At 44.1% G+C, this 11,217-nt stretch overlaps 1 long non-coding RNA gene across 2 annotated transcripts; it reads right to left on the reverse strand.

Annotated features, from left to right (window-relative positions):
• Positions 1-1,482: 1,482 nt before the first annotated feature.
• LOC136297328 (uncharacterized) lies at positions 1,483-8,915 on the reverse strand. Of its 2 annotated transcripts, XR_010723138.1 has the most exons (5): positions 8,835-8,913; positions 4,331-4,470; positions 3,900-4,110; positions 2,690-2,749; positions 1,483-2,208 (listed from the first exon to the last, which is right to left on the reverse strand). It is a non-coding gene; the product is annotated as an uncharacterized lncRNA (long non-coding RNA). The 2 variants fall into 2 exon arrangements; XR_010723137.1 differs by lacking the exon at positions 4,331-4,470 and having other exon boundaries at positions 1,484-2,208; positions 8,835-8,915.
• Between the last annotated feature and the right edge of the window lie 2,302 nt (positions 8,916-11,217).

The following is an 11,217-nucleotide window of genomic DNA, read 5'->3' on the forward strand; positions in this document are numbered from 1 at the left end:
TGAGCTGAATTACACTTGAAATCCACACAGAACTTCTGCTACTCCACATTTCCATTATGAGCCAAGTTCTCCTTGAGTTCCTCATCCTGAATTTTGTACTGATTCTAGGTAGGTGTCTAGACATTGCATCTCTTTATGCTGATGAGCTTGTTGAAAACTACCTCGCTCTAACTTGCTTCTCTGTGATGAAATTAGAGAAGAATGTCCACGGGACATCCTGGAGCAGGTGATGTGCAGAGGACATCCCAGCTCCTGCAGTCCTGCCCATGGGGGTTATTCTTGTCCCAGTGTGGACATGCCATCAAGACTGCCCAGTGGCAATTTCCCCCAGCAGGAAACCTTTTTTCCCAAAGGAAAACCTACATCAATGTGTCTACAGCCTACTCCAGCTCTTCCACTGTAGGATGTTCTCTTGGTCCAAGCAGGGAAGATTTTATTTATTTCAAGGGACAATGAAGTCATCAGTTGTTGGGGCATCTTTTCTCCCTTTTGGATAGATGCTTCTTTTACACTGTCGTTCATGGGGGAGGCCAAACCCTTCCCACACTGTAAGGATAGAACATCTAGCTGTGAGTTCCGTGTATCCTTGCCTTGTCCACAACATTCCTGATTTCTGCGAGCCTGCAGGGGATGTAAAGGAGCCTCCTCTACCCTGTCACTGCTGTTTGTGCCTCTCCTCCTTACCTGAACATCCACTTCTCTGGGTGTTGAGGTAAAAGGAGAGAGGTAATAAACTTTTCGGTTTAGTTCTTTGCAAGCTTCCCTCGGTAGTGAGGGAGCAAGGGAACTTTCTGTCTGGAGCAGAGCGGAGGGAACCTAAAAATGTACAGCTGTCCCAGTACCTCCATGAAATAAAAAACATCACTTCTGGCTCCTTTAAAAGCAGGATATCTCTCAGTCCATTCTCCTTGCAGCAAGGCTGACATTTGATTTTATTAACAAAACAGAGAAACTGGTGCAGAATTAATGGTGGGAGAGATTAGATTATTACAGTAAATATACCCTGGTGGCAGGAGCACGGGTCTGGAAAACTGGGAGCTGGGCTCTGCTTTGCTGTATGGACTGGAATGGATTAATCCTCCTCACTGCTGTTTTCCAGCTCACATTGCCAAGAATGTTAACAGCCCCTCAGGAAGGGAAGTGCTGATGTTTATACATCAGATTTAGGAAGAGGCACCGAGATCTTGAGATAAGTAGGGGAGAGAGAGGACTAATGACACGGAACCGAATTCCACTGATATTTCTCCGCAGTAAGTGGATAGTTATAGAGCTGGAATTATCTCCCTGTATTTCAGGCTGGCAGAAACTTCTGGGGGAGCACGTACAGGAGCACACTGAGGAGGAACTGCGGGCTGTGGCATTTGGCTGGGGAGCCTGAGCCCTTGCCGGGAAATCACCAGATGGCGCCAGTAGAAATAATGTTCAAATGTTCCCTTTTTTTGCTTTTTTCTTTTCTTTTTTTTTTTTTTTTTCTCTTCTTTTTTTTTTTTTTTACTCCTTTTTTTTTTTTCTTTTTTTTTTTTTTTTTCTTTTTAAGCAATTAAAGCTGCAAAAAGGTTTATTTGTGAAATTGTGACTCAGTTCCTTCAGTGAGAAGTATTTGCATCAGTCAGAATTCGTTGAGTGGCTGAACAGAATAATTCCTCTAATTCAGGGCTGGTGTTGGGAGCCTGTGTGCACACCAGCCAAAGGAAAAACATCGTGTTGTGTAATAAATCACTGCATTAGGCAGTCAGCTTTGGCTGTTCCTGCTACCTGCACTCCAATTTTAATCAATATTTGGGAGGATTTGTTAGGCTATGTGGACAAATCCAGAGCCCTGCACTCAATTCCCATCAAAGCACGGTGGTTATTAAGGAGAATGAGAAGTTTTCCTGAGTGACAACCTTATAATAAACCAAAAATCTTGAGATCTGAATTTATCACACTTCATCACTGCTCTACAAACAGATTGGCTTCCCCTTGCAACCCTTCTTGCAGAGAAGTTTGCTCATTTTGGAAGCTGGAGAAGTTCATTTTCAAGTAGGTTAAGCCAAAAGGTGCCAAAAATGCATTTTTCTCCTAGTCTATTATTGTATCTTACACTGTAAGTGAGAAGTAGCTTCACCAAGGAATTGATTTCCTGCAAAAGAGACTGAAGCCATGGCTGGAAGATGATTTTCATAACAGATGCAGCCCTTCAGCAGGGATTCTCAGCTTCTTTCACTGCTGGATAGAAGCAGGTCTTGAGTTCAATCCTTCTATTTAAATATTTCATTAAGGGCAGGTATGTTTTCTACTTCCCTCTTAAGGCTCCAACATTCAATTTCTAACTTATCAAAAAATCCACTTTCTTTTATTTTTAACTGAGCTCCTCTATTATTTTCTGCTTCACCTACCACTCCCAGAGACACACACCACTGAAAATCCCAACATCTGAGCTGAAGATTATTTCACATCCTAGCACTCAAGCCACAGTTACAGCTATGTGGGAAAAGCAAAAATTAAAACCAAACCCCTCTCCTGAATAGAAATTTAGTTACAGCAGCGATCCTTTTTTTGCCTTTTTCTAAGACTTGGAGACATCCAAACAGGGTACTTTTCAGGATGTAACACTAAGAAACACCCCATTTCCATTCAACTACTGCACTCTTTTTATATATATATAAAAAATACATATGCAGAGCTCAAGAGGTCTTTTTAAACTTACCTTTCAGGCTGGATAAATTGTATGTTTACTCTCCCAATTTCATTTGGTTGGATGGCCCATCTGAAAATTCAGGAGAAAAATATCTCAGTTCAAGATGAGGCAAAGGGTTTTGTAGTAATTTTTTTTTTTTCCACGAAGTGAAAAGATTTTCACCTTTACAAGTCACTCCACATTGAAATGGAAGCTAAAACAAAATAGGAGCCGAAGAAAGTACCCCAGAAATCTCTTACATTGTGGTCTCCTTGTTTTGTTTTTCACATGCTCTTTTAAAGGTCTAGTCTTAATTTCGTTCTGGAAATGAGACAAATAATGGAATGTCCTCTTTCCTCCCCCAGAAAGACTTTTTCACCTGTCTCTATTTCTCACACGTTTGAGATGATTTCTCTGGAAAAGAGGAAAATAAATAATTGCCCCAACACAGACACTTCACACGCTCAATCAGCATTTTGCTCTAGGCGTGCCTTAAGTTTCAGGTAGGGATTGAGGGACATTTGTTACTCCTGCCTTGACCTCCCTCCTGTTAATTCACATTTTAAGAGAGCAGAAAAGTGCATTTCATGCTCTGGTCATTAGAATTCCATTTTGCTGGGGAAAGAGCACCGGGCCATTCTTTTCCCCGAGAGGGCAATTCCTTTGGTGCCTGTCATGCCTTATTACTCTGAGCAGCACAACTTATGCTGGAAAAACAGCAAGCAGGAGAAACTGCAACAAAACCAGCAGCGTCACTGCAAGGCTCCAAACCCACCAAAATAGCACAAACATGATGTGAAGAATGACTTTCTTTCAGTTTTACACAGTCCTGCTCGTTGCATTGATACTTGTTTGGGTACTTTGGTTGCATTGTCAATTACCTGTTCAATTAAAAACTGCTAATGATGAGAGAAATGCAGGCAATGAGCAGGCTCAGCCTCAGCTTGTGTAGCCTAAAACAGACTTTGTTACACAGTCAACAGCACAACTCCCTGGGACTGTGCAGCTACAGGGCCGGGACTTCTGCATCAATAAAATTAATCCATTCTGCCTCATAGATTTTTGTGAAAACCCTCCAGTTCAGAAAAACAAAACTGATCCGCACAGAAGTTTAAATAAAATCCTACATTCCATGTACTGGCCTCAACCCTAGGCCACTCATTTACAGGACAAGCAACCCTGGCTAGCTTGAGTGCAAATACTTGCAAAGCCATGAACAATAACTTCTTCTCAGACTTACACAGAGATCAGAACACCTCCTCACACACAGGAGCAGGGGCAGCATGAGCAGGGCAGGTATGAACGGCACTTGAACACCTGAGGGTGACCAAACCCTCCTGTGCCATCGAGGGTGGAGTTTCACGGAGATGCACCGCTGCAAACCAGGGGTAGGGACTTCATCCAGCATCCCACACCTCCTGCAAGGAGCAGCCACAGCTTCTCCCACAGACCTGCACAGGGAAAGGCATTGCACAAACCAGCTTAGCAGAGTCCCGGAGGAGGGACAGTGGGGTTTTCACAGTGGAGTTTTTGGGTTGGTTCGACTTTAAAAGTGACTTAATAAACATTGAAAAAAAAGGTGGCAGGGGAAAAAAGTTTTTCTTTTTGTCATTTGGTTTTGATCCAAATTAGCATGAAGCTGGTGAAATGAACGTTTCTCTGTCAGTTTACCCAGGGAGGTTGGAACTCGCTGAGCATCTGCAAAGTTCTGAAGCTTCTCTTCACCCAGTTGTTGCACCACCAGCTTTTGCAGAGCAGCAGGCTCAGTACCCCCAAGCACTGGGGTCAGCTCTGTGCAGCCACCAGACCATCTGTAGGAATCCAGGAGGGACTCAGTAATACGTTCATCAGTTTAAATACACCAAACCCGTCTTTTGTTGACTTATTTTTTTGGATTAAACTGTTTTACTGGAAAAACTATGAGCAGGTTTACCTTATCTCACACTGTACCTGGCAGTTCCCTGCCTCCTCCCTCCACCTCGACGCCTTTCTCTCAGGTTCTCTGCCTTTCTCCCTTAAAATCCTCTTACCTGGAAATTTTCAAGTCTCAGGAATCTGACCTGTCTTGTGTTTGTGCCCCCCTCCAGTCAATAATCGCATTAGCACATCTGTGTGACAGAAATAATAGCTTTTGTCTCCCAAAGATGCAGAGTCTTGTTGCCAGGCAACTCCATCCCGAGGCACCAACCCAGCGAGGAGCGGGTGTGTGGGAGGACCGAGCCCGGCTGCAGGAGCTGCTGCTTGTGCTGCGGGTAGCTATAATTGGGGGAAAACTTGGAATACACTGTTTCCACCAGAGAGCAGGGAGAGCACAGCCCTGACAGGCTCAGAAACTTTCGATTAGGTGGCTACTGTCTGCGGCTGGCTCTGGTCTCTTTTGTTCTGATGTTACAGAAAACCTTTGGCAGTGCTGCAGGTCATCGGACTGGCTTCTATCAGAGGAGCTCAGGTCATTGCAGTGGAAAGGTAAACACGGCCACCCTTTCCAAATCCATACAGAGCACAGGCTACACATGCTTTATGGGTTGATCCTCCTCGGGGACCAGGCTCTTTCCACGCCCCACCGTCAGGGATTGCAGCAGCTCAGCTGCTTCGGGCATTATTTGTGTGCCATTTCAGTCACAGCCTGGCAGCCTCAGCATCGTGTGGTTAGAAACCAGGATTTCACTTGATAACCAAGCCTTGATTTATGAAATGTTACCCTGTTCATCCCAGAGAGAAAGAGGAGTCCCTAAAATAATACGGTTGGCTGTTGACATAAATGGGATGGGAATTCTTGACAGAGCCTAATTTTGTTCATCTCTGATTTACACTGGCTGCTCCTCTGTCAGAGCTCGATGCAGAAAAACACTAAGGCACATACAGGTGCTGCCTGCACCCAGCCCCCTGCCAGGGCAGGACTGTGCTGCCCAAATGTATTTTGGATTCAGTGCATGAAATACGGGCCCTGCCTGCTGAGAGCTTCTCTCACCTGTACAGTGCTACAGGACAAAGCTTTTGCCCACAAAACAGGTGCACATACAGCATTCCTGAACGCTGTTTCCTGAAGGAAACCTGGTATTTTTTTCAGCTGGGATATAGCCCAGAAGGGGAGCTTAATCCCCATCATCACTTCTGACTCTTTAAACTGATACTTGGTAAATCCAGTTTCAGCCCTGGGATGTTCACAGTTCTCTCTGCATATGGGGTGCATGTGCTATCTTAAAATGCATTTCTTTGGTTTCAATTTCACCTGGGAGAAGTGGAAGTTTTCCAGCGACCTAAATGACCCAGAATCAATAGCAATCGAGCTCTGAAATGTCATCATTGGATTCTCACTGTGTGACAACAGCCAGGCACAACGATCCCTGTGTGCACAGACATTCATCTAAGAAGGGCTGCAGGAAAAAACTTAAGAGATTCCTTGAATAAATTATTTAGTGTTTGTTATTCAACCTCCTCCATTTACACATAAGTCACTATATCCAACTGGGTAAAGAACCGTCTTCATAACCTGTCTGGTACAATAAAGCATCTTTGATACTTCCCACAGAGACATTTGTAGAGTATTTAGGATGGCAAAAGTACACAACCCCACGTCAGGATGCTTCTGCTTCCACATGAATATTTGTTTAGCTGGTGCTCAGTGGCTGAATTGCTGAATATACCACATTTTTTACAAGCTGTCTCATCCTTTACAGCAGCATTTAAGTTTATTTCTTTTTCTGGGCACCACATTTTAGGAGGGGTAACTATGCTGGGCTCAGCCACAGTGGGAAAGCCAAGCCCTGGATATTAGGCAAGTGTGAACAGTGCTTGTTAGATTCACATCTTGGAAAGCACAGTTGTGGCTGGCCATAAATTGGATTTTTTTTTTTTTTCCCTTTTGGCTTTCCTAAGAACTTTGGTTTATGATCTGAAATACAGGCAAGAAAGGAGGTAATATTCCTTTAAAGCCACCACATTTTAAAGGGTAGAGAGAAGTTATTTCCCATTTTATAGGAAGGAAAAAAAACCCCAGGAATTGTGTCCAAGTGTCAAAGGAGATGAGACACAGAGTTTACCTTAAAAAGTCAGACGACACAGGTTATCTAGGCTTTTCTGCCTGCTGGGAAAATGCAAATAAAGACAAGAAAAAGCCAAGTGAAAACTGGGAAGCATGTTAGGAAGCATAGGGAGAGAGCACTTCTCAGGCACAAAGGTTTGGAGGCCCTGAGACACATCAATTTCTTAGAGCTTCAGAAGAAGTAGATGGAAAGGAAACCACAGGCATGGGTCGGGGAAACCACTCTGAAGACTCTGAAGGCTTTGAAATACTACAAAAAATCTTTTAAGACTGTTTAAGGGAACAACTCTGTCCGTGTCAACCACTATTTGCTCTTTCATCAGCCTGGGAAAAAAAAAAAAATACAGGCACCCAGAGAGCAAAGATGTGCAGTGAGTTGAAATCACATGCCTCTAGGTCTCATTATAATAGTGCTGTAGTTATTTGTTAGCATGAAATGCCTCTCCGCTGCAACGGGGGGGCCGTGCTGCAGCACCTAATTTAATCTTTCAATGAATGTGTATTCCCTTGAATACAGCGTATTTTGTTTGACAGTTCTTAAACGCTTGGATGAGTCTAAACATTGAGGAACTGCAGTACACACATTATTTTTCTGCAGATTCGTTTAGCAATCCGAGCTAACAGCCGGATTATTAATAACGAGCTAAATAATACACTTTTCACAGGCTTGATGGGTATTTGAAATCTGGAAAAGAAAATACAACATTTTCTACTCAGCTTCCCTCTGGAATAGTACTGAAAGGTACCCAGATATCCCTTTAGGAAAGGTTGTTTTTTCCTCAGGTTTTTACTTACATTGAGGAAACTAATTGCAAGGGGGAAAGCGATGTTAGTAACTTTCCTGACACATGTTTTGCAAAGGCACAGAGCTATTGTTACACCAGAATTTTGGCTGATAGAATGACAAAAGCTTCCCAACCTCTTGGCTGATTTCCTCTGAAATCAGAAGCAGTTCTGCAGTATTTTGCAGATGCAAGAACTGATGACCAACCCATCCAGATGTAATTAAATTAGCTTTACAGATTTTCTATACAGCCCAACTATTACTGACAGTGGGGCTGCAGAAGCAAATCCCTGCAGAAGTAAATTTTTAGGAATGTATCATTGTCTCATGGCTCAACTTCTCCTGTTAGCAGAAGTTGTTATTGGTCTGTCTGTTTTACTCCAGCAGCTCTTTGGAGCTCTGTGGACAGTCAGAGCCTTCAGCACTACACTGCAATCCCTAAAAAGATGGTTCCTTCCCCTGACCACTTCTGTGATTGAAATGGATTAAAATAGATTGAGAACAGTGGACAAGACACTGAATTCACAAACTGTTCTGCGAGACCAAAGCACACTTCAAGATGAAGGCAGGAGCAATTGTTCTGAGTGGCTCAGTTGTGTTTGAGGCTTGCAGGGACTGAGCAGGAAGGGTCACTCACACGTGTGCAGCATGGGGGTCTCAGGGGTTCAGACAGAGAGGCAGCACCCCTCAAATACTGAAAGGTGACAACAGAAGAAGAAGAAGAAAATAATCTTAAGCAATGAACAGTTGTATCCAACTGAGAATCCAGGATTATTAACATCCAGAGAGCTGCCAGGCTTAGAGGTGAGCCAGTGAACACAGCAGCTCAGCAGATCTGCTGCTGGTCCAAAAAGTCACGTACAGCTGCTCTGCCAGGCAGAGAACCCAGACATGCTCTGACTTAGCCCACCCTGCACAGCCATGCCAGAGCACCTGGGTTCCTTGTACATCTTCCTTTCTACCTAGAAACTCCCTCCAGCCAGAACTGGAAGAATTTTTACATTTGTGCAGTAGCTTGGACACAGAAGAGGCACACCAGAGATTCCTGGCTAGGCCCATGGCATGTGCTGTGGGAAAGGGCAGCAAGCCTGAAACCTGCTGGAGGTGTTGGGTTTGTGGCAAGTGGAGACATCAGCTTTGTACCTGCCTGTTGTAGGTGAGAGCTTTCCATGGGAGCTATGAACAGGAGCAGCTCCATACACAGGGACACCAATCAGGGAATGCATTTCTGTTCCTACTAAAGCCTTTACATTCCTGGAAATTTAAGGCCCAATTAGTCTCCTAATTCCAGAATTAGGAAATTCCCCCTTTTCCCCAAAGCTTCCAATACACACAGATCGCTTTACCTCTGCCCCTCCCATCTTTTACATCCACACTCACGCCAACGTGGTTCACAGGCACAATCTTCTCCAAAGAGCATCCTTTGCAAAACAGCAATTTTTTCCTCCTCCCCTCCCTGCCTTTTATTCTGTAGCATTGTCACAAATCTTTTCACCTGTCCTCTCACACTCAGCTGCTCTGTATTTTTGCTGAAGAATTCTTCTTTTCAGTACAGGACACAAAAAGCAGGGGGTTTCATTCAGTACTTACTGTGAGAAAAATACTTCTGTCTAAAACAAAGTTACCAGCAAAGCAGAGAGACAGGAGAGTGAGGGAAAGAGAGAGTGGTGCCTGCAGGGAAAGTAGCTTAAGGAGAAGTGTAGGAGGAATACTGATTCTAGACTTGCAGCAGGTCTATTTTTTATAAAGATAACAATAATATGGTGTAATTAGGCCACAAAATCACACTAATTGCTGAGTGCTTGTCTGCAGGGTTCACTAGGAGGGAAAGAAACAAATGGGGCTGAATGGATCCTCTTGGGGCCAGCACTGAGATGAGTTTTCCCAAACCCATCCAAAGGATCTCACTGCTCAAAGTTAGAAGTGTACATTGCAATTTCAAACCTTTTTGGTTTTTTTTCCCCCATTATAAATTCCCCTGGGCCAGGTGTGGGAGGGCTGGTGAGGGTTTACTGACCAGAGCAACACCACAAAGACAAACTCATCTGGGGCCTGAAAAACAAGGATGCAAAATCCGTGTTGCTCCCATAACAAGACTGAACATTGAAAACTGGCGTGTCTAGCACCACGCCCTCACAATAACAAAATTTCTTGTCTTCTGCACTCAGTGCTGGGGAGACCCTTTACTTTTCCTTTGCTATGGGCTTTGCTCCTTGCATCCTCCCAAAACCACATGAACAATGCCATAAATGTCTTCTGCAGCCAGCATGGCACAGGAGCCAGTTCCTGTGTTCAAAGGGAGAAGGATCCGGCTCATAGAACCTCCTTATACTGAGATAAGCTATGAGATGAGATGATGAGATCTCCTCCTGATTCAGAGTGGTTGGTACTGGGCTGAGCAACTTTCCAGAGAGCCATAAAGCACAGACCTGGTGTGATCTCATCCAGCTACTGAACAACCAATTGTCACCAAACTGGGTTTATTCCTCATTGTTTCTTATCCTCTGTTGAAAATTACTTTTGCTTTAATTTTCTACACGGTTTTCTTAAGTAAGAACATCAGTATCCCTGAAAGGAAGTTCCCAGTGCCAGTTTCTAGCAAGTGTATACCTGAATTTCTGCTCAGAAGATTTTCAGAGCTCTTTAATGCCAACTGTATCAAAAATACCCACAGTCACAGAACCTTTCTAGCTGAAGACTACTGGGTAATCCCCTCCCTGGGGTTGTGGCTGTAAGCTTCATTCAACTTTAGGTGGTGCTTTTCCAGAGATTTTAATCTTTTTAAGGGTTTGTGCTACAAAATCACAGCAAAGTGCTTATGAGTCACAGCTGAAAAGGGAATTTCAGTTAGAATCAGAGCAGTAGGAGCTGGAAAACCTGCAGGCAATGGATGCAGGCAAAAAGCAGCTGCAGAAACTCCTAGACTAAGTGTGTCGTGTTGGAAGGAAAGAGACTGCCCTGGTCATCAGTCCTGGAGCAAAGAGCCTTTGTTTTAAACAGGAGAGGTTTTACTGTAGGATCTCCCCCTCCAGGCTCTTCTCACGTCCAGCCATACCCGCACATGAAGGATTTATTCCCTGAATAATACCTTTTCCCCAGCCTTGGACTGAAGGGTGCTGTTGATGATAGAGGTGTGTGTTATCACTCACTGATGTGTTCCTCCTCTGTATTCTTGAGATTTAGCTACCAACTCCCTGGGGTGTTCTGGCATCCTCACACATTGCCCTGCAGCACACAGAAAGGCCGGTAATAAATCAGGTATTAGTATCCACACACCTAATTACTTGTCCCTTGTCCTGAAGTCACCTTTCTGCAGACAATGCAAGCTCCGAGGCTCAGCGATAAAAGAAGAGGTAAAAGCATAAAGATGAATTTAAAAGATTTTCGAACCTGCCAAGGTGCTGCCTTGCAGCTGGGATCCAGGCCACAGGCAAAATCCTCACCTTGAAGGCAGCTCTCCCTGGGGAGGAGGATGCTTTGTGCCTACCCTGTTGTCATGCACCCAAACTCCCAGTGGTGATTGTATCACCCTCAAAATCTCTCCTCAAGCGTTTCTCGTGAGTCACCATTTAATCAAGGGTCTCTTTTTAACACTCCCCACACAGAAGGGATGACTGCATCTGTCTCTTGATAACAGTGATGCTCTTTCGACATGACTGGGCAGAATTATATGCTAGCCAGAACATCCTAATGAATGTTTCAGTATTTAATTGTAAGCAGACCTTTACC

Source organism: Chamaea fasciata, unplaced genomic scaffold (assembly GCF_029207755.1).
Source record: "Chamaea fasciata isolate MVZ Bird 193981 ecotype frontalis unplaced genomic scaffold, bChaFas1.0.hap1 SCAF_15, whole genome shotgun sequence".
NCBI lineage: Eukaryota > Metazoa > Chordata > Aves > Passeriformes > Sylviidae > Chamaea > Chamaea fasciata.